Source organism: Hydra vulgaris, chromosome 01 (assembly GCF_038396675.1).
Source record: "Hydra vulgaris chromosome 01, alternate assembly HydraT2T_AEP".
NCBI lineage: Eukaryota > Metazoa > Cnidaria > Hydrozoa > Anthoathecata > Hydridae > Hydra > Hydra vulgaris.
The window spans coordinates 7870945-7895178 of NC_088920.1; positions in this window are offsets into that span (position 1 = coordinate 7870945).

Sequence of the window (24234 nt, forward strand, 5' to 3'; positions counted from 1 at the left end):
AGTTTATGGATTGGCTCACGATTATTGCAATAAAAATTTAGGTAGATATAATCAACATTTATCTTGTCCTATTTTTGCTGACAATGCTTCTTTTGATAACCGTATTATGATTGTAGAAGGTTTAAAAAAAATATTGGATATTCCTTTATACGGTCATTTTGCAGAATCTGAAACAACACCTTTTCACGCTTTTATCAAATATAGCAGCATGGAAGATATTTTTGTTATATCGAAAAATGTGAGCAAAGTCAATATTATTTGCATTGGTAAACATATTAAAATTGTGGACAGCTTGAAAATTTTGAATTGTTCCTTAGAACAAGCCAGTAGTATGTCATCTCAAAAAGCTCAAAATCAAATTATCAACACTATGTTGCATTATTTACGGCCTTTTCATTCTGAAATTAATCATTTAACTGACAATATAGAGTTTAAAAACTGTTTTATTAAAAAAACATTATTTCCTTATTCACAAATAACTGATGAACTATTAAACATTGAATATAAAACAATACCACCTATTGAATTATTTGCTCAAAACGATTTGATGAAATCTTAAAATTTAGAAGAAGAAATTAAAAAAATCAAAGAAGCTTATGAAAGTGTTCGAAAATTGTGGAAATTTTTAAATTTAAAAACTTTAAAATCCTTATTGCATATATATACCATACTCGACACAGTAGTATTGGGTTCTGTTATGATTGACTTTGATGAAAGAACATTTGAATTTACAAAATTTCATATTCTTAATCACGTTAGCATTTTTAGTTATACAAGCAAATTAAATTCTACAATTAGTTTAATTCCTATTAAATTACCTCCAACCAACGAACATCAAAAAATGATTGAAAAGAGTATTCGGGGTGGCATGTCAACCAACGGTACACAAAAATTCGCCATTGATACTGATCATTTTGAACCTAAAATAAAAGAACTCAAATTAAATAGTATATTAAGAGGTTGTTTAATTTTTATGGACGAAAATGGTCAATACGGAGGAGCTCAATTAAAACCTTTACCTTTTCACATGAAATATTCTTTTGATTTGGAATGTGTTACTTTAGAGGATGTGATTCAAAAATATCATCGTGTTAATTTAAACGGATTCTCAACTAGTGCTTTAGTCCATTGTCAAATTACTATGAAACCAGAGTATCAAGATCAGGTGGGAGGTTTTTCACCCATGGTAGAAAAGGAAATTATATCGTTACAAGATTATTCTCCAACTGAAATTGTATCTAAACGTTATCTCAAAAACAATGGAAAATATACTATAGAAAAAGACAAAACCATTAAATTAGTCATGAAATTAAGTTCGCATGAAACCTGTGAATTTTTAGACACTTTAATATGGTTGACTACGTCTTGTGGATGTGTTGTTGAAAAAATTTACAAAGTACTTCCTTTATGGCGTTATCCTTTAGCACAAAAAATGGTAAAAAGAAATATGGAAAAAAGAAAAGAAGCCATTAAAAAGGGTGACAAAGTAGTCGATGCTTCTTGTAAATTGCAGATTAACGGACATTACGGGACATTAAGTCAACATATTGCGCAAAAATTAAATACTACTTTTATCAATCACGAAGAAAAAGCATTTCAAAATATCATTGAAAATTTTCAAAACATTCGACATGTTTTAATTAGAGAAGGTCAAACGGATGAAAATATTAAGTTGTTATTTCCTTTTCATTTTCAATATTTATTATATAATGAATCAGTGTTTATTGGTGTTGAACCTGAAAGATATAAATTGGACGTTTTTGAAAAAAAAGTTTGTTTAGATTATTATGATATTGCTGATTTTAATTATGACGATTATTTTAAAGAAATGCTTCTCAATTTGATTAGTGATGTCAAAACAAAAAGTATTTTATTTCATGATGAAAACAATCATTACGAAATGAAAGATGTTTTTGAACTTTTAAAAATAAAAGATCATAAAAATGCTCTCATTTTAACAACCAGTGAAAAATGCAAACTCTTTAATAAATCTTTACGTATTGTAGCTTCACAAATTTTATCTTATGCTAAACTTAACATAGGACGTTTTAGTTGGGAATTCGGACAAGTATTAAGAAATCATGGAGCTGAAAAACATTTAGTAGTAACAGATACTGATTCTGGTTGTTTTTTCGTTACTCAAAAGAAAAATAAAAACAATATGCTTACTTCAACGTTTCGCGAAAAAGTAGATGAATGGATTTATTTTTCAAAATTTGGCGATCGTTGGATGGATTATTCCAATTATAAAAAAACTCATCCTTTTTATTCCACTCTTTATGCTAAAGAAACTGATCATTTTCAAAACGAAATACCCCCCTCCTTATTATATTGCTCAAGCTTTTGCTATGGGACCTAAATGTTATAGCGTTCACAGCTTCAATGGAGATGAAGAAAAAAACTATTACAAAAGTAGAGCTAAAGGACTACCTAATTCTAAACTCTTATTTTCAAATTATGTTAACGGTTTTGATACCTTTGCCGCAAAAAGATTAAGTAAACAACTTCCTTTTGCAGTGGTAAAAGAAAATCAACCTATTGAACAAAATAGAATGAGTATCAATTATAAACAAGTTAAAATACAAACACACGTTATTGATTTTTTAAAAAGATTTACACAAAAAAATTATGTTTTTGATGACGGAGTCATGACTGAAATTCGAGATCATTATCTTTTAGAACCAATACGAGAAGCCAATTTAAAAGTGTTACCTGATATGGAAAAATTTTGTAGTGATGAACACATTCAAAATTTACTTGAAATTGAAAACAATATTATAAAACAATCAGAACGTTATCAAACAATGACCATGTTTAATCGAAAAGTTTTAATCCCTTTATTATACGATCTTAAAAAAAATATAAATATGTAAATTTTTTTTATATAAAAAATGGAGTTTCATTTTTTTGATCAAAAATTAACAACACAACAACTTGAAAACAAATTGAAAGAAATTGGTTTTAAAAACTTTTATTTAGTAGAAAATACAGAAAACGAAATTCATTATTTTAAAAATAAAGATTTTTATACTTCGCGTTTGATTCTCATTACTCTCAACGAGCGAGATTTAATTCCTGAAGAATTTTTAAGTTGTTGTACTGAATGTTTGATTGATTATTTACGTTTTACGTGTCATGTAGGATGTTATGAAGAAGATTGCATACATTGCAAAAATTTCAATAGAATACATTATAATTGCACTTGTTTAGATAAAGAAAAAAATGATTGATAATATACTATTAACAGAAATTGCAAGACGATTAAACCGAGATTGGAAAACATGTGGAAGATATTTAAAAGTAAACGAATGCGAACTGGATCTTATTGATGTAGATTACAGATATATTAAAGAAAAAGCTTTTCAAATGCTAAAAATATGGAGTCGTAATGGAACAAAAGATCAATTACTTTATGCGATGAACAACATACAAAGAATGGACATTAAAAAAATTATTTTAGACCGTTTTTTGTAAAATTTTTTTTGTAAAAATTAATATAAATGAAAAAATAATTTTTTGTTGTTGTTTTTATTTCCTAAAAAAAATGGAAGATAAAGAAGAAAAACCTATTGAACAAAAAGTAGAATCTGTAAAAAAATCTATAGAGAAACCTATAGAAAAAAAAGATGTTAGATCTATAACTGAAATCTTAAACGAAAAAGGTTTTCATGATTTTTATTTAAAAGGAACATCAAAAAAAGCAGAACTTAAAGATGAAGAAGATAATTCACGAGTTCAATTTAATATTTTTAAACCTACTCAAGATGTGTATCCTGAAAATACATATTATTACAGGACCTACAAACAGCGGAAAATCAACCATGGCAAGAGAATTATTACATTGTGGAAAATTTCCTGATGCAGAAATGTTGTTTGTGATACAAATGAGAGAACTTAGCGAATCTCAACACAAAACATGGCAAAGTATTATTGATTCTTCGAAAAATAATTTGGAAGCATATGATATCATAACAGTAAACAGTCCTGAAAATTTAGATTCAGTAATACAGAGAGCTATTAGTTTTTCAAAAGATGAATACGGTATTCAAAACAGCGATCATCGTTTATTAAAAACAATACTTTTATTTGATGATATTAGTGCTTTTTGTTTAAAAAGCCAACAGTATACTAGCGCTTGTTCTAGCGGTTCTCACCACGGAGTAGGCACCATTACCGTCTTTCATTCCATTCCTTCTAAAGCTACTCAATGTTGGAATAATTTAGTTTCTCACTACAAATGTATTATTTCTTTTGATAACAACACCGAGATTGAAAAAATATTTAAAAGCGATTTTCCTTCTACTGGCAAAACGCATCATCACGTTATAAGTGATTTGTTAAATAAAGAAACTTCAAATCAACACGGACATTTAGCTTTATTTAAAAAAATAGCTCAGTTGCACGTTTGAGAACACAGATTACGAGTAAAGAACAAAGAGTATTTATTCCGGTAGATGCTCAAGGTAAATTGGACTTTGATTATAAAGACATGAGTGTAAACAAAAAAATTGTTACTTTTAATTCTTTTCCCTATGTCAAAGCGCCAAATTTTAAAAATCACTATTATCTCAAATCACATCATAATAATTATAATCAAGAGAAGGAGAATAAACCCAACGAAGAAGATAAAAATATTATAAATAAAGAAAAAGAAAATCCGATAAAAAAAGAAAATGGAGCGAAAGTGAAAGAGCTACTCAATTACTCGAAGAAATTAAAAGACAAAAACGATATGGATTGTGCGAATCTTCAGACGAATCTTCAGACGAATCTTCAGACAGTAGAGCCAGTTCTGATTCTGAATGATTGGGAAAGTGAAGAATTTTTAAAAATTTTACAAAGCGATTATGATTTATGCAATAATGTCAACAAAACGAGTAAACGTCAAGCCATGAGACAAAAGTTAGCTGTTCGAGGACAAATTTTTATACCCAAAATGAATAGAAGAAAAGATATAGATGAAAACGAAATTAAGATATGGATGAAAGAAATTTTGACACGTTTTAATGCTGTAAAAATGTTAAAATGCGAACTTTTATCTGATCACGAAAGACAACAAATAAAAAATGCTTTTCAAGAATACGTTTGTATAGAAATTAAACTCTTTGTCAAAGAATATTTATATCCTTATCCAAAATTTAATGAAAACGGAAAAGTCATCATGAAAAAAGAAAAAATGAAAGATAAAAATCAAGCAATATCAGACTTTGTTTATAAAAATTATGACGTTTTAAAAAAATATTTCAACTCTACTCGTTTTAAAATTTATCACGAAATTATAAATTATTATGCTAATAAATTAATTTCATTCGATACTATACAACCTACAAAAACTGTAATCGATTTATTAAGACAACAATTTGACGTTGATTATTGTCAAAAAAAACTTTATTTTCAAAATAATTTGTATTTTTATGAAACATGAATAGATATAAACCTTATAACGACTCTCCTTTATTAACTTCACGTAAAATTTTAGCCAAAAATGCGTATAACATGGATGTTTTTAATAAAAAATTATTGCAAATGGATGAACAAGAAAATACAGATGTAAACTTAGAATCTGAACCAACAAATAAAACAGATTTGTCTCAACTTATTGAAAGATATGATTTACCTAATTCTCTTAATTATGCAGACCCTATCAATCTTGAAAATCAAATTGTTGTCGAAGTTACTTTTCAACAAAATTTAAATAGTTTACTACCTCTAGATACCATGCTTAACAGTGATTTGGCTACAAGTTTAATAAGTGATCAAGAAAAATGGAAAACTTATCTCAATGTAGGAGGAGATGCTTATGCTTTTAAAACAATTTTAAATTTGAATAAACAAAGCGAATTCAACGATCAAATTGATCAAAGAAATATAAGCGAATCTTTAAGAACAATGAGAAATTTAAGAAAATTTCCAATTCAAGACGACACTCTGACTACTACTACACCTCCCACCTCTATTCAATCTACATTAAACACTCTACCACGATCTACTACTTTAAACACTATTCCATCAACTCATAAAAAAATTTATACTTTGACACCTCTTAGTAAATTTTTAATTTTTCACGAAACGCCCAATTCAAATGAAATTTTACAAGAGCTTTATAAAAATGAATCTGTAAAAAAAATTCCCGACTTGCCTAGAAAACTCGTTGATATGTGTAAAAATCAAGTCAATTATTGATTTGGATCTCATCAAATATCTTTACGCGTTTATAAACCGAGAAACGAAAGTGCAACTTTGAACAATTTAAAAATTTATATTTTATATCTAGCTAATGTAGTAGATGTAGAAGAATCCATAGCGAGTATTTTTAACAATGTTACAAACAATGCTTTTGAAAAAATAAACGATCCAAAACAATATTCCTTTTACGCAAACGATTTTTTAACTTTACTTACCTCTTCTCATTCTGTAAGCAACATGAGAATAGTAGCATATTATTATCAAATACGTCAACTTACTTTTGCTAAATTGTGGAGTTTTATTAAAAAATACGATATACCCTTCCGAAATGAAACTAAATTAACATCCGAAGGCGTTTATGCTGGTGCTTTATCTCGTGATCCTTACACTGTTATGACTTCTGGTTTTATAGAGAGCGATACTATTAGTGATAAAAGTTTTGCTGGAACAAGAGCTTTCGAAATATTAACAGAAACAAAAGATATTATTAATCAAAGATGTACACAATATGGTGAAATGTTTCGAGGTGATAAATATGAGATTTTGAGAGAATATATTCAAAACAACAGCTATTTACTATCTAATAAAGAAATTTATGATCGAATGATAAATAATTATGATGAAAACGCGGTAGCCAATAGAGCTATCGGTGAAAATATGCTCTATTTAACATTTAAAACTTTTTTCAATCATGTGCCTTCGTTACCTTTTAGAGATGTTGCAGATGTACTCCTATTAAAAGAAGATGTACAACAAACTTGTGCTAAAGGAGGAATGTTGGGTTTATTGGAACGTATTAAATCCAATTCAAATCAATTTTATAACACAGAAAATACAATCAAAGAAAAAAGTTTACTCGAAATGTTGATGATAATGGGTTCATTGTATACTTCTCAACTTGCTCGTTTAAATTCACTTTTAATATCTTATAAAAATTGTTTTGAAATGGATTCTAATAATATTAAAAATTTTGCCGAATCTTTAAAATTAGTTACCAATTTTAAAAAAAGAAATTTATACACTCATCCGTTAACAAGTGCTTTATTATTACATATTTCTACACCCAAAAAAGAACCACGAACGCGAGCAACTGATCCCTATTTACCACCGATAGAAACTAAAAAAGAAGAACCTATTTCAACAACGAAAGCTGAACCTACTGAAACACCTGATACTTCTAGCGAATTATTAGGTGCTAGTGCTTTACCTGAAACAACTACCACTTCTGAACCAACAGGACCTAGTGCTTCAACTGACGTTAGTGAACCTAGCATAACTACAAAAGAACGAGTAGCATTAAAAAGAAAACCAATAGAAACGAGATCAATGAGAAAAAGAGCAGAACAACAAAAGCCAATCTAACAAACTAAAATTTTAAAAAATGGACAACGATTTGAGAGACGCTATTGATAACCTTGTAGAAGATCAATTGACCAAATTATCAAGTCGTTTGTTTGCTTTGACAGACGTACCTAAAATTTAAAAAGTTTTGCTTCAATTTGACACTTAAAAAAAAATCCAACCGATTTAAAATTTTATGAACAAATAAAAACGCTTTTAGAAAGCTCCAACTATGCCAAATGGAACGGTTTAATAACAGCTTGGTCACACGCTACTTTACTTTTTAAAAAAACAACTGATGTGAATGTTAAAAAACAAGCACCTAGGAAACCTTATGTTTATGAAACTCATCAATTTTCATACGATAGACCTAAACAATATTTTCAAGCTGATTTGGCTGACATGAACAGTTTTAATTTAAATTTTGCTCCTCATCGGCCCGAATTTTGTTTAGTTGTGGTAGATGGCGTATCTAAAAAAGTTTATTTGAGAGTGACCAAGAAAGAAACTGCTGATAAAGTGCTTAGCAGTTTTGAACATATTTTTGAAGATATTAAAAGAGACGACAAAACTTTTATCTACCTACAAACAGATCAAGGTGCTGAATTTTTTAACAACAAAATGGAAAAATGGTGTTATGAACAAAACATTTATCATTTTTGTTCTAAAAATTATGGAAAAGCTTACTGGCTGAATCGACAATAGGGCGTTTAAAACAACTTTATCAAAAATTAAGAAAACAAGGTGAACTTCAAAAAAACAATTGGAGTTTTTATATCGAAGACATTGAACAAAAACTAAATGAAAAAGAAAGAGTAAAGAGTGGAATTGCTCCTGAAGATTTGGATGGTGACGACGCCAAAAGTAAAGCTCTTCGTTTAGTCGATCAATATTGCGATGGCAAAAGACGAGGACTTCATTTTCCTTCCAACATGTTACATCGAGTAGAAAAAGAATACAAAAAAAAAACTTAAAAATATATAAACCTCTATCCCTTGGCACAGAATGTTATTTGAAAAAATACAAAATAGATCCTAAAGACACCTTCAGCAAATCAACTACTCGTGATCAACCCTATTGGGACACTACAAAAAAAGTAATTATTATCAAAGCTACTAAGCGCGTCAACCCTTCAGTAGAAGGTTATTTACCCGTTTATATTTATCAAGTGGGAGTAGTAGGTGATTTAAATACAACATTTAAAGTAAAACGAGAAGATTTATTACCTATTAACGAAGAAGATAAAGACATTTATTATAAAAACTTTAATGAATATGTTAATACTTTTTTAAAGCCTATGAAGAAAAAACTGCAAGAAAAAAAGAAAAAAAGAAAAAATGAACAATTTAACGTTTGACGATGTTTTAGATGTAAATAAATATGATTGTAGTACATATTATTTTAGCGAAATTAAAAATAAAAATGAAGCGAGCACGCATTATAATGTTTTGAACGATTTTACTTTACCCTTGACTCCAAACGATATTGACAAACCTACATTTAAAAATAATACCATCTTACATTTAGCGAGCATGGATGTTCCTACTAATTTAACGAGAGTAGACGAAAATATATCGTTTTTAGAAAACAATTATGGTTTAAGAATGGAAACCAAACCAGCTATAAAACAAATGATGATAGATATACAAAACGACATGATTAGTAATCCAAATAGAAAAATTCCATTTTATCTTGTTACCAAAAAAATTGTTTTGTATGCAAATTATGCAGTTTTACCAGGTGATACTTTTCCAAACTATGACGTTTTACAAATCGAAAATATGTTAAACGAACATTTAGGTTTAATGTATTCTAATTTGGGTTACGGTAAACTATTCGGAGTGATGGCTCCAAGTCCATACCAAGATGATTTCTTAGTCAGACGATTAGAACTTTTTAATACTACTTTAAATAAAAGACTTACTTTCACTGATTTTTTTTCGAATTATCAAAACAAGAATAACAGCATTATTAATCAAAAATACTTTAATTTAAAATATTTATTTGATCCTAATACACATTTTCGATATGTGACTAATAACGAAAATGCTATCATTTCTAAACTAAGTATCGATACAAACAACAACGTCAAACAATATATACAAAATTATTCCTACCTTAATGTACCTAATTATAATTTCGCTTGGTATTTTAAAAATAAAACAAATGATGCAATCAACAATCCTTCCTATATTTATCCTATAAGATCTAGTATTGGACTTAAATCAATTGAAAGAGGATTATCTAATTTTGGTTTTTTTTCAAATCGAACAAACTCAAATAATTGTGTTGCACAAGATTTTACATTGTTAGTACAATACGACTATCTTACTTATAAATCAAGATATGATAATTTATATAACTTTTCATTATCAACTCAAACCAGCAAAAAATTTTTAATTTACGTAAAACATCCAGAAGTTGCTCCGGGAGATATAGCAAATCTTACTCCTGAAAGAGATATCATTTTAAACAATGTAGAAGAAACTTTTGTTAGACCTTTTATACATATCATGGTAACACCAACATATGGCGGAGCACTTGTTCAAAAATCTCAAACAAGTCCTTATGTTCCAGACACACGCGACAATAATATTTTAAGCATAGATTTAGATGTTTATATTAATAATCTTTTACCCACTACAGAAAGCGTAAAAACAGCTAAAAAGAAACACTTTGTACCATGGCAAATTGCGTTTTTTTTATTAAAAATAATGACCAATTCAAACACAATAAAATCTGAAGGTAACGTGTTTAATGTAGAAACAGAAATTGTCAATATTCCAATTAGAATTAATGCTTTATGGAAAATTTGGAACCAACAAGTTAACGTCATCGGGCCTGACGGTGGCTATACAGAAGAAGCTATGTTAATGACGACTTTTTTAGACATTATTAAAACTATTGGTAATATATCAACAAGATACTTGTATATCAACGGAAACTCTTTAGGAGTAGAACCTACAGAATTTCTTGTGAATTTCTATCAAATTTTTTTTGAAAAAACAAGCGAAAGAAAATATTATCGATTTACTTTAAAAAACATACCGCTTTCTTCTTTACCTATACCATTTTTTAACGTTGAACAAATTATATGGCCCGAACGAGAAATGAAAATGTTAGACATTTTTACTGAAAGTATAAATTACAATTTATCTAACAGTTTACTCAATTTAAATGTAAACAATCTTACTTTTAGCGAATTTGTTTATGAAGGCACTAATACAGCTAGTCTACAAAAAATACTCAATCAATATCCTTATTCGAGTCAAATTCCTATTGAAAATTCTGTAAACAGTTATACATTTTGGTGTTTGCCTTCTTTTGAAAAAAATACAAATAATATTACTCTAAAATCACCACTAGAAATTAGTAAAGCTATTGCTGCTTCAAATAATTCTTATAACGCTTATTTTGAAATGAAAGCAAATCAAATTTCTCCATATCACCAACAATTTGGAACATCTTTTACTTTTTGGCAATTTGGAACAGCTGTTACTTTTCAAACTTTACCATCCACATTACCTAGCGATATTTATAATATTATGACAGCAGATTTAAGTTTAATTGCTAAATACAACGCAGAAACATTTATTGAAATTTTGTTATATTGTGAACAAATCAAACCTATTTTTTCAAACGCTATCAAAGTACCTCTTGTCACTACAACTAGTTTAGAAAGAGCGACTACACCGAGTCATAAAACATGGTTAAATAATGTTAAAACTATATTACAAGGAAATAATCCAACAGAATTAATATTTTATTGCACTTCACTCAATAATCAATTTATTTATCAAAAAAAGAGCAACGGTACTATTGTACAAACTTGGACAGACAGTTTACCATTAAAAAATATCATTTTAAAAATGTATCAACCTGTTGGAAACAATCCAATACCTTATACTTTACTTTTACAAAGAGATCAATACGGTTTAACTCAACAAATTAATTCTTTCATTATGCAAATCGATCAAAATATGACCAACACCATGTCACAAGATTTTAAAATTCAAAAAAAAAGATTAGCTTTTTTAAGATGCACCCTCACTCAAATAAGTAACTTTAATAACACTGTTTCAAATTTTCCTACAACAACAGACGCTAACATTTTTATTAAATGTGATCAAGCTGTTAATTGTGGAATATACATGAACAAAGTTTATGTTCCTGGAATTGTTGCTTTTTTTAATTTATTAGACTATACCAATTCTACTCAAGTTACTACCAATATCGATTTTACAAAAAACCGAAACACTTCCATTCAAGGACAATTATCCACCTTTGATATCAACGATGTGGACGATTGGAAACAAACAAGATGGTCGTTTCTCAATTCAAAATCTGAACCTCTCACCTTTAGCAATCTTAGCTCTACCGTTTTTTTTAATCCTACATTAAAGATTCAAATGGTTCCGTTTTACAATTAACTAGTTTGATTAGTATAAAATAATGTCTTTTATTTTTTTATTTATTATTAAGAAAATATAAAAAAAAAAAAAAGTTGGTAATTTTTTCACCAACTCTATTTTTTTTACAAAAATGAGTCTCTTTTGCGCCAAAGGAAGATATCATAAAAATTTAGTCAATTTAGAAGAAAAAATGATGGAAGATTCAAAAATAAATCCTCAAGATCAATTTAATCAAATTAAAAATCATATGCAACAATTACAAAATCAACTAGCTCAATATTCGACTAAGTCTGAATTGTTAAACATGAAAACAGAATTGGACGAAATAAAAAAAATGAAAAATAAAAAAGAAGAAATACAAGATGAAAAACCACCCAAAAAAATGAAAAAAAATGTATAAATCAAACCCAAACCTGAAAAACGAAAATATTCAGAATCTGAAAGCGAAAGTTCAGAAGAAGAAGAAATTGTTGAAAAAAAACCTAAAAATAAATCATCACCTTTACACATATGTTCAAACTGCTTTCAAGAAGTAAATGCTGTTGACAAAATAAATGGTTTATGTAAAAATTGTATTATTCAACAAAGAGCCATTTTATCAAGTCCGCTCATACAGAATAACAACGAAAAAAAGAAAAAAAAATTAAATAAAAAAAGTTTAATTGAACTTGGTTACACTCGAGCTTTAAAAGATGTTAAAAACAAAAAAATACCATTTAAAAAAAACACTTCAGAATCAGAAGATGAATAAATAGAAAAAAAATTAATTTTTCTTTTTTAAAAAAAATGGGTTCATTAGCTAAATATATGAGAGTAGACGATGGTAATCGCTACACACCTAATACAAACGGTCATGTTACTATTGAAGATGTTTTAGCGCAAGCAGATCACGAAAATCGTTTATTACAAGAAGCAACAAGTGGTAATATTAGTGCTGAATATAAAGCTATTTTAAATGAAAAATATCCTGGTTTTCAAACAGCTCAATCTCAAGATGAAGTCATTGCTGTTAATACTCAGAAATTTTCTTATGATCTTACTTCTGATATGGCTAATTTAATTACTTTTACCACTATTCTTAACGAATGGACATATCCACCTGATTATTATTTGGATTTGGATGTATTTGTTTATAAAAATTTAAGCACGCAAACAAAATTTGCAGCAGACGATCCTTTATTGCAAAGATTTTGTCTAGTCGTAAATTTTATGCACGCTTTAATTAAAACTGTCAAATTTTATCCCAATTATCAAAAAAACAATAGTACTTGTGCAAACAACGCTATAATTAATCGCTCATATGATCGTTTAAGATCTTTACTGATTAAAAAAAGTTATATGAAAAATTTTAGAGAATGGATGATTAATCCTAATTTAGGTTTAATAGAAAGCTCTGAAAACAACACAAACCCTGTTACGTTTGCCGATACTAAAGCACTAGTGCAATCTGCTGATCCTAACAGTCTCATTCGGCCTCTTAATTCAACTTCAACACCTTCTTATCAAACAGCGCTTGCAACTAGATATAATGCTATGATGGCTGGATATAAAGGTTATAAATTTAGAGTACCTTTAAGTTTATTGTGTGAAGTTTTTCAAATGAAAGAATATTTTGGAAAAAATAAACAATTTAGATTAGAATTTCATATAGAAAATGATATGAATCAACTATTAGAATGGATACGACCTATAGCAGACGCCGACGTAACAGCGCTTGCCAATATAGGAGTAGCTATCAAAAACCCAATGATTTATTGCAACACTTATAGACTCAAGCCCAGCTTACCGTTAGAAAGATCTTTATATATCAACAGTAAAAAAGACGAAATGTATACTTTACTACGTTTTGCTCACTACGAACAAGTGGTAACCAATGTAGAAAATGTTGCAGAAGTCACTGTCAATTTAGGAAGTATAAAAACAGCAGATCTTGTACCCCACATCATTCTATTTTTTGTTAATTCAAAAAAAGAAAGCGATCATTTAAGCAAAGGTTGTATGATGCCGGTGGAAATGGCTTGCAATATCATTAAAAAAGTCACTCTATATAATTTTAGAAGAACATTTGTTAATTCATCGGGAGATACTACCGAATACGATTTGACAAAGCAAGATGATCAACAAGCGCTTTGGAGAAGTTGTGTTTCTTGGTGTAAAGGAAATATACCCTCTACTTTTAATATTAACAATTTTGCAGATTATTATAATAGTGACGATGACAGTTTTTTAAGACATCCTACCTTATATTTTAGTACTACTAACACTGCAGAACCTTTAGTCATCGACACCACTAGCGATTACAATTTCATCAATGACAAACCTCCAGCTGTTATTGCTGGAAATAATTCGTTTCAAATCAATGTTCAATTTACAGATCAATTTAAAGGAGTACTTACTATGTATTTGCAATATCCAGCTGAACTTGTAGAAACCGGGGTAGGAACCGATTATGAAGTAACCTATGTTCCTACGAAATTTAAATCGTTTTAAATTTATCATAAAACATTTTTACTTTTTATTAAACAAACCCTATTTGTATTGTATTTTTATAAATAAACGACTATTTATTTCTAAAAAAATCTTAAAAAAAGCAAATCTTGTTATTTTTTATTCTTATCTTAATGGCTCGCAGGCGCACAAGAAGAAGCGGACACCGTCGTCGAACTCGACATCATAGAGGCAAAGGAAAATTTATAACCAAAGTTAAAAATTTTGCTAAACGACTATTAAAATCAAGCGCAGGAGGTTACGCTTTAGATTATCTTCAAAAACAACGAAATGCGTAAAAAATTTTGTTGTAACGCTTGTAAAATAAAAAAGACTTTTTGTAAAGCAAGAAAAAGACGAAAAAGAATTCGAGGGAGAGGAGTTATAAGTTTTCTTAGATTGTTTTTAGCTCCTTAATTCATTTTTTTACTTGTAAAAATACTTCCACCCGTCTCGTTTAACATAAAAACATTTGCAAAAAAACTAAATTTGTATATGTTAAAAAAACTTCAACTTTTTATACAATATAAAAACATTTATCCATTCTCAAAAACGTCGTAATGCATAAAAAAAGAGGAAGAGGAAGAGTTTATTTACCTCCGTTAAAATGCGCAGGTAGAAAACGTTTCAGAAAACATTTAAGAAAACGCATGCGAGGTAAATTTTTACCTTTGTTAGCTGCATTTTTAGCTCCAACTCTATTATCTGCTGTTTTACCACATTAAAAAAAATGTATAAAAAAATGTATAAAAAAAGTCATAAAAGACGATATAAAAAAACAAGACGTTTTCACGGAAAAAATAAAAAAAGACGAGGTTTTGGAATGGAAGGAGAAATGGTAAAAGATATAGCTACATTTGCAGCCGCTAGATACATACAAAAACAATTACCCTCTTGGCAAAAATATGCTTTTAACTTTACACGCAATAAATTAACCGATTTAAACATATGATAAACATGAAAAAACCCATCTAGAAATCTTTAAAAACTATTTAAATAGAAGTATATAAAAAATTTAAACTTTTTTTCTATTTTCTTATCCTACTTCACAAAAAAATGCGAAAAAAAAGAGGAAGAGGAAAAGGTAACAAAAGAGGTTGCGGAAGAGTATATTTACCACCCTTGCAAGGAGCCGGAAAAAGAAGAGGAAAAGGAAGAGTTTATTTACCACCTCTAAAAGGCGCTGGAAAACGAAGACGTATACGTGGAAAATTTTTACCCGTATTAGCTACAGTGGCTAGCCGTCTTATACCTCTTTTACCTCTCATTGGTAAATCTGTTTTGGGCGGCGCTATCTCTGGTGGAATTTCTTACGGAATTAATAGAATTGGAAAATAATATTTTATTATAATATATAATATAATCTTTACAATGTTTTTATTTTATTACAAATATATAATCCCAACATTGTTCCGAATAATATCTAAGCAGAATAAAAATAAACACACTTGAAATCGCTAATATTGTTAATATTTTTTCTTTATTAACGCACTTCAAAATATCGAATACGATTTCCATGCGAGTCATGCGTACCACCATTATCTATCGGAGGATCAGGTTTATAAGGCTTAACTACTGCAACTGTTGAACTCGTTTAAAATTGTTGTAATGGTTTGTTTTAAAATTTTTCATTTACTATTTATATACTTTTAGTTATGCTTCATTAAACAAATTAAAATTCCTCACTCTTTTTTTATTTACTTTATTACCATAACGAACCGTCACTTGACCCCCCCTTAACACCCAGAAAAAGTATACTGAACTCGTAAAAAAAATATACTGAACTCGTAACACACTTTTCCAACATTCATATATCATCATCATCATCATATATATATATATATATATATATATATATATATATATATAAATTATAAATTATGTTAGTGTATTCTACAAATAGAGTGCTCAACGTATATATATAATACATATATAATATATGTATATATATATATATATCTATATATATATATATATATATATATGTATATATATATATATATATGTATATATATATATATATATATATATATATATATATATATATATATATATATATATATATATATATATATATATATATATATATATATATATATATATATATATATATATATATAGAGAAAGAGAGAGAGAGAGTTATTTAAAGTTTACTGACTTTTTTTAAAGATTTTTGTCGATTATATATATATATATATATGCGTGTGTGTGTGTGTGTGTGTGTGTGTAAGTGTGTGTGTGTGTGTGTGTGTGTTTGTGTGTGTGTGTGTGTGTGTGTGTGTGTGTGTGTTTTTGGTGTATATATATATATATATATATATATATATATATTTATTTATTTGAAGTTTGCTGACTTTTTTTATTTAAAGTTTATTTGTCGATTATATATATATATATATATATATATATATATATATATATATATATATATATATATATATATATATATATATATATTTATATATATATATATATATATATATATATATATATATATATATATATATATGTTTTGTTTTAATTTCAGTTTTTAATTATAAAGTAAATCCTTTTGAGAGAAAAAAGTTTATTAAGTTAAAATAAAATTGCTAAACCGATTTTTTTAGTTTTTGCTATTTATAAAATAGGCCCCCACCGTCAGTCAGATACACCGTTTGCGCGTTGGCAAGGCCTGCAGTATAGATCGCCGTGATTTAATAATATTTTTTGTGTTAATAATAAATATAAAATTGTTATTAATTTTTAGAACCATATTTTTTTATTGGATAATTAAGGATAAAAAAGTTTTTTCTCTCGACTTTTTGGGCTAATTTAAGTGGTTTTGGGCCTAAAAATTGCAAAGTTCTTGGATAAGATATCTCAAAAATATATCAAGATATGTAAAGTCAAAAATATATCAAATCTCAAAATTTTACAGTTTTTTACATTTTAAGTAGATGAATGTCCTGAGATAAATAAAAAACTTGAATATTTTTTAATTTTGAAGTATCGTAAGCTTTTTATACAAGTCTAAATTTAGGCTAAATTCCTGACCCTAAAACAGCCCATAAAAATTTGACTTTAATTTTTATTCATAATTTCTTTATATCAGGACATGAAACTCATTAAAATGAATATCTGTACAAAATTTCAAGTTGATTGGACAAATATTACTCATGCAATCTTTTCCAGAAAATGAAAAGCCGCACAACAGAGAAAAATGAAAATCGAATTTTATATAATAATTATACAAATAAATTAACACACAGGCCAAAATAAATTTGGTTGAAAATATTTATTCAAAATTTCAGCAATTTTGAATAAATATTTTCAACAAAATTTATTTTGGCCTAATTTAAAGTTATTACTGATCACTGTGCATTGGAACAACAATCTTTAAATTACTTAACTGAGAAAAAAATTCACTTATGACTTCTATACATGATGAGTTATTCATTAAAAGTAAATTTTGGCCCACTGCGCTCTGTATACAAGGAAAGTATCTAGTTGTTAAGCATTTGTCGATATCCATAGCAACTCAAATAAAAAAAGTAAAAAATTCAATAAAAAATTACTTAATAAAAGATTAGTCAAAGTCTTTAAATTTTTTTTTTTAAAGATTTATAATAGATTCACAATTTAAAAACTATATTTAAAAATTTGCGAAAAATCTTTTGAAAACTAGAATTTATTGAACCCTAGTAATTTTATACTCCGTAACAACCGCCATAGCAACGGCACTATTTTTTTTATTTACCAATAATTCCTTCTATACCCCTTTTTTATCATTTAGAAAACATGATACATATCAAATAACAGTTTTTCCCATTTCTCAAAACAACCATAGGAATAAAACAATAACTGGATTACTCATTATTTATATTAAAAAAAGAGTTAACTTAGCTGACTTTTGAGTTTGGTGAGCAACGAACTAAAACAAGGCAAATGATTTTTTTTGTAATGAATAACTTGTTTATTGGATAATATTAATACGAATATAGATAAATAAAGAACTAAGAAACGCAGACAAATAATTTGTGGGAAATAAAAGAGTAGATATGAAAATTCTCTTAAAAAAAATTTAAATCTACCTGGTGTATACTATAACTTAACTCTTTTAGTTTATGAATATTTATTTACATCGGTTTCCTTAGGAATTCAAACTTCTTAAATGCTTTTCTGCGGTGCTTGTTCTTTTATACCATAAACAGGTTGCAGGTAAAAACACACTTAATGGGGCTAAATCTTTAAATCTTTTTACGGAAAAAACTGAGAGTTTTAAGGATAAGCACAGCCTTCGTTTTTTTTGTTATAACCTTGGGTCCAGGGTCATAAATGGTTAATTTAATAAGATGAAGACAAAATATTATTTTGAATTAAATATTTATTGCATTCATTATCTTGGTTGAGAAACATGACTTCCTTTTTTGAATAAATAAAATAATGAAAGTGAGGGTGCAATACCGAACTGTGATAACAGATTTATACAAAAAACTTGCATCATATGGCGCCAATATTTGCTGTTAGCTAAAAATAAGAAATAAATTTTTTTATGGTATTGCAGTACAATAGACGTTGCGACATAGTAATACAGTTTATTACTAACAGTGCAAGTCGATCATGATGTCCATATAGTATAGTCTCAGGTTTTTAATACTCGGGAGGGGACGTTTATTATTATTTTTTTAAATATTTCACTATCACTGACCTTATTTATGCGACGGTATTAATTAATTTTCACTTAGTAAAAACAAATAAACTGCATGCCTAAATCTAAAACTAAATTCCAATTTTAAGAAAAATTAACTTACCATGTAGCTTGCATTTTAAAGTCAATTGAAATTATTACAACCACAGTTATGCAATTTAGATGTAACTCAAACCAAACCCAATTTATTGGAACTAAAAAAAGTACAACCCCTGTTGAATTTTGTAAAATATTTTCCACTCCATTCATTATAAGCATTATTTCGTCACCCTCTTTCATTTCTACTTTGATATGTATTAAGCACTTGAGAGTACCACTTCAAATATAGAGAAAAAATATATTAAAAAAAACTTACTATTAAAAAGTTAGCTATGTGCATTTCCAGTAACAACAATTGGATTGCTGGTATCATCACCAAGCTGTATGCATTTCCGATAACAACAACTGTATTGCTAGTATCATGATCAAGCTATATGCATTTCCAATAACAACAAATGGATTGCTGGTATCATTACCAAGCTATATGCATACCCAATAACAACAATCGGATTACTGGTATCATTACCAAACTATATGCATATCCAATATTGGTATTATTTCCCAGCTTTATGTATTACTATAAAAGCAACAGGAATGCAAGAATGGAGCCATTTCATTTAATTTCAGTGATAAAGAAAAAACATTGAATTCAAAAACCCTAAACTGCAATTAATAAAGGGTTTACATTTAAATTTTTTTTATAAATAAACAATTTGTTGTGTGCTTGTCAATTTAAAACATGTGATTTTGAAAATATAAAGTTCAACAACAAAAATTTATATAAAAAAGCATATCTCAATATCTATTATAATACTTTCAATAATAATAACCTTCGTAACAATAACCAACTATAATTTTTACAGTTTAATATATTGGGTTACCTTAACAACTTATGACATTTATTAACAGAGCAAAACTCTTTTATGCTGCGTGCATCTGGCAATTATAACAGTTCCATATTACATCTTCCTTTTCATAAGCACACAGTGGAATTCTTTGACACTCACGATGAAACCATTTTTTACAAAGACAGCATTGAGCCATTTGCCTGCAAAAACAAATTCATTAGACTTTATAAATAGAAAAATAGATTTCAATTATATCTTAAAATGTATAGTAAAAAGTTTATAAGGAAATAATCACTAAGAACATTTTCATGCTAAGTTAATCTGTTCACTCAACCAATATTGAAGTTAAATATAAATGATAACGTACCTATTAAAAATGTGCTCATCTTCAAGGATCCAAAACATGCAACATGAGCAATGTAGAGGAATGTGGAAATTCTTTGCTACACATCTTCTATACAAAGAAGGAGTAATGGCAGTTATGAAAACATCTAACCGGTTGTTTAGCATACAGTTAAGAAGATGAATCCTCATTTTACTTTGCTCAAACATAATAGTACTTGGTGGTATTTTATTTGCTTTAAGTACCTGTCGAGCCCACGCTATAGCATAGAGACCACAATCTACACCATTTATTTGCTGTTGAAATGGTAAAACTTTAATAATATTTTTTTTTGTGGACAGTGCAAAATAGAACATATTTGCCTTTTTGTCTCAATACTTATTGAACCAAGAAAAAGACTGACAAAAACATATATCTTCCCAGGCTTGCAATCATATGTGGTAACACACACCCAATGTAGATTATCATCATGAAGAATTTGCACAAATGGATTGCTTGGACATATATCAAAAGACATAACTTTTCTTTTAATTGGATCCTGCAGGCCAATGTTAATGTTAAACTGAATTGACATCATTTGTTGAAAAAAGTGTCAAACAGAAAGATTAACAAGGTCTGGTAATTTTGAATCTGACTTGGCCCAAGTTCCTGTTTCTTTAACTGGACGGAGGATAACCCCTTGCTCGCTTTTAATAGCTTTTGCAAAGTTTGTTTTAAGTTTAGAAAGTTCATCAAACAGATTGTCTGTAGCTATTTGAGAGTCACAAAAATATGTCATTTTTATTATTGGATTTAGGAGCTCGTGACATGCTGCTGGTGTGTGTCTTGCGTGTGAGAAACCATCTGCTACATTTTGATCAAGGTTTAAGACTTTACTGTTAATACAATGAATACTATGTATTGGCTGATTATGTTCAGATGGCACAGATTCCTCCAGTGGTTTTGCATCTTTAAGGCTGTTCAGACTTACATAATATATAATATAATATAATTCATTTATTTAACCATAAAATATGAAAATTTACAATAATATTTATAAACTCACATAAATAAGGTTAGGTGTCACTCATATAGTTAAAAACTAGTCAATATAGTGACACCTGCAAAAAAAAAAATAATAAAACAAAAAAACAAATAAAACACAGAAAGAATTATAAATAAAAAAAAAAAAATTAAAAACAAAAAAAAAAAATAATAATAATAATAAAAGAAAGAAAGGAAAGTAAAGCACTAATAAATAAAGATGATATTAATAATTGCAATAATAATATAATAAAAATAATAATATTAATAATAATGTGAATAAAAAAAGAAATAAAAACTATATCATGATAACTTTACTAAAAATTATAACTAATGGTAAAAATCATTATAATAAAGTTTATAACTACGACAGAAATTAATAACATAAACATAACAATTGCAAAAATTAGGACAATAACCATAAAAACTATTACTACAATTGAATCACTATCACTCTCATTATAAATAATATTTATAAGATTTAAAAAACAAAGGTAAATTAATGATAATAGTATATATTTTATGGTTATTGTATACTAATATTACTATTATTAATAGTAATATTAGTAGAGTTAAAAAAGAAAGTATAAAACAAAAGTAATAATAGTTTTATAAATACAGTAATATAAAAAAAGCAATAATAATAAAAGATAAAATTAATATTCATTAAATATATACTCAAATATAAATTTCTTAATTTGGTTTCGATTGAGATGAAGAATGTTAGTAATAAAAGGGTATTTAGTTAAAATCTCTTTTTTTATAAATGGTATTATTTGGTTCCAGTGAGAAATACATTGTTTTTTAATAGAGAGCTTGCCATATTTGATAGTGCTGAACAAGTAAGTGTGCAAGTTAAAATTTTCAGTATTTCGAGTTTAACATTTGTGAGTGTAACTTGTTTTGATAAAAAAATTATTGAACGAATTTGGTAGCTTATTGTGAAGAAAATCAATCACAAAGAGACAATTATAAAGCCTTTCAAGATCTTGAAATTTTAGAACTTTTAATTCAGAAAACCTATTTTCGATATTCGATCGTAAGGGAGAAAATATCATAATTCTTAAGGAAGTGCGTTATAAACTGTTTATACGAAGTAATGGAAAACTACCTTTTTGACCCCAAACTGTGCAACAATAACTTAGATGTGAGAAGAACAAGGAATAGTAAATTGATATTAAAACATGTTGGGGAACATAGTGTCGTATTAATGACTGCATACTATTGGCACGTGATAGTTTTTTATTTAATTGAATTAGTTGATAATACCATGATAAGTTTTTATCAAGAAATATCCCGAGGTATTTTATATATTTAGATGGGAAAAGTCTTTTACCATTAATTCTAATTTTCACATTATTACTATCAATCTTTTTTTTTGGAGGGCGAAAAATAATAAATTCAGTTTTATTGATATTTAGGAAAAGACGGTTACTATTTAACCAATGACACAAATGATGGAGATTTGAATTAACTTTTTTACAAAGCTGCCCGAGTGATTTATTTATGCATAGAAGATTAGTGTCGTCAACGAAATGATGAACAATTGAATTGTTTATAGAGTGAGGCAAAGTAAAGGTCCTAGAACAGAACCCTGTGTTACACCATACTTAATAACTTTACATGTCAATTGAAATCCATTAATCGAGACAAACTAAGTGCGATTGTTAATATAGGATGAAAACCAATCATTAGCGATATCCCGTATACCATAGTAATACAATTTTTTAGTTAAAATCTTATAGTCAACTGTATCAAATGCTTTTTAGAGATCAATAATGACGCCACAGGCAAAAGAACCACTATCAATCGCACCACGAATCATTTCAGTAATGCTAATAAGTGCATGGGAAGTAGAGTGTTTTAAACGAAATCCAAACTGACGGCCGAAGAGAAACTTAGAATTATCAAGAAAGTGGTAGATACGAGAATACATTAATTTTTCAAGAATTTTGCTGATTTTTGATAATAATGATATTGGTCTATAGTTATTTCAGTCAAGTTTTGAGTCCTTCTTATGGATTGGTTTAACAGATGCAGTTTTTAAAATATTAGGGAATATACCAGTAGCAAATAAGAGATTAAATAGTTTAGCAAGTACTGAGGAAATATCATTTGCAAGGAGTTTTAGAATAAAGGTTGGAATGCTATTTGGACCAGAAGCCTTGCCATCATTTAGAAAAAAATAACTGATATTATTTCTTTTTTTCAGTAGGTTTAATGAAAAAAGTGTCAGGGTTTGATGTTTTTAAATATTTAAGTCAGTATGAGACGAATGAATATTTTTTTGCAGTTCTTCAGGGACTGAAATAAAAAAGGAGTTGAAAATTTCCGAGATTTAAACTGGATCATTGATAATGGTGTTGTTTGAAGATATACAAGATGTGTATGAGATATCATTGGAACGTATATTTAAAAGAGTTCTAATACCCTTCCACGTTGCTCTCAAACTAATGCTATTGGTAGTATAGTAGTGAGAAAAGTGTTTTTTTTTGCTTCTTCGAATAAGTGTTACAAGTAAGTTTCTATAGGTTTTGTAAGTTTTTTCAAGAATTAGTTTGTCATAAAGACTTTTTGTTTTAAGGAACTTCTTAAATATATTGTTTTGTTTTTTTATCGAGGTTAAAATTGCTGAAGTAATCCATGGTTTAAGGTTTCGAGTTAAGCCATGGTTACTTAGTTTTTTAACTTATTATATCAGATATATTGTTTGAAGCCAAATCTATAAAAACACTGTCATCTGACAAAGAGTCAAGCAAAAAAAATGCTGATTCTCCATAAGAGGGATCAAAATCAGACCATGACAGATTTTTTTTATAAAAATGGCAAAAAAATGTTTACACGGATATGCACCATATAACCAAGCAG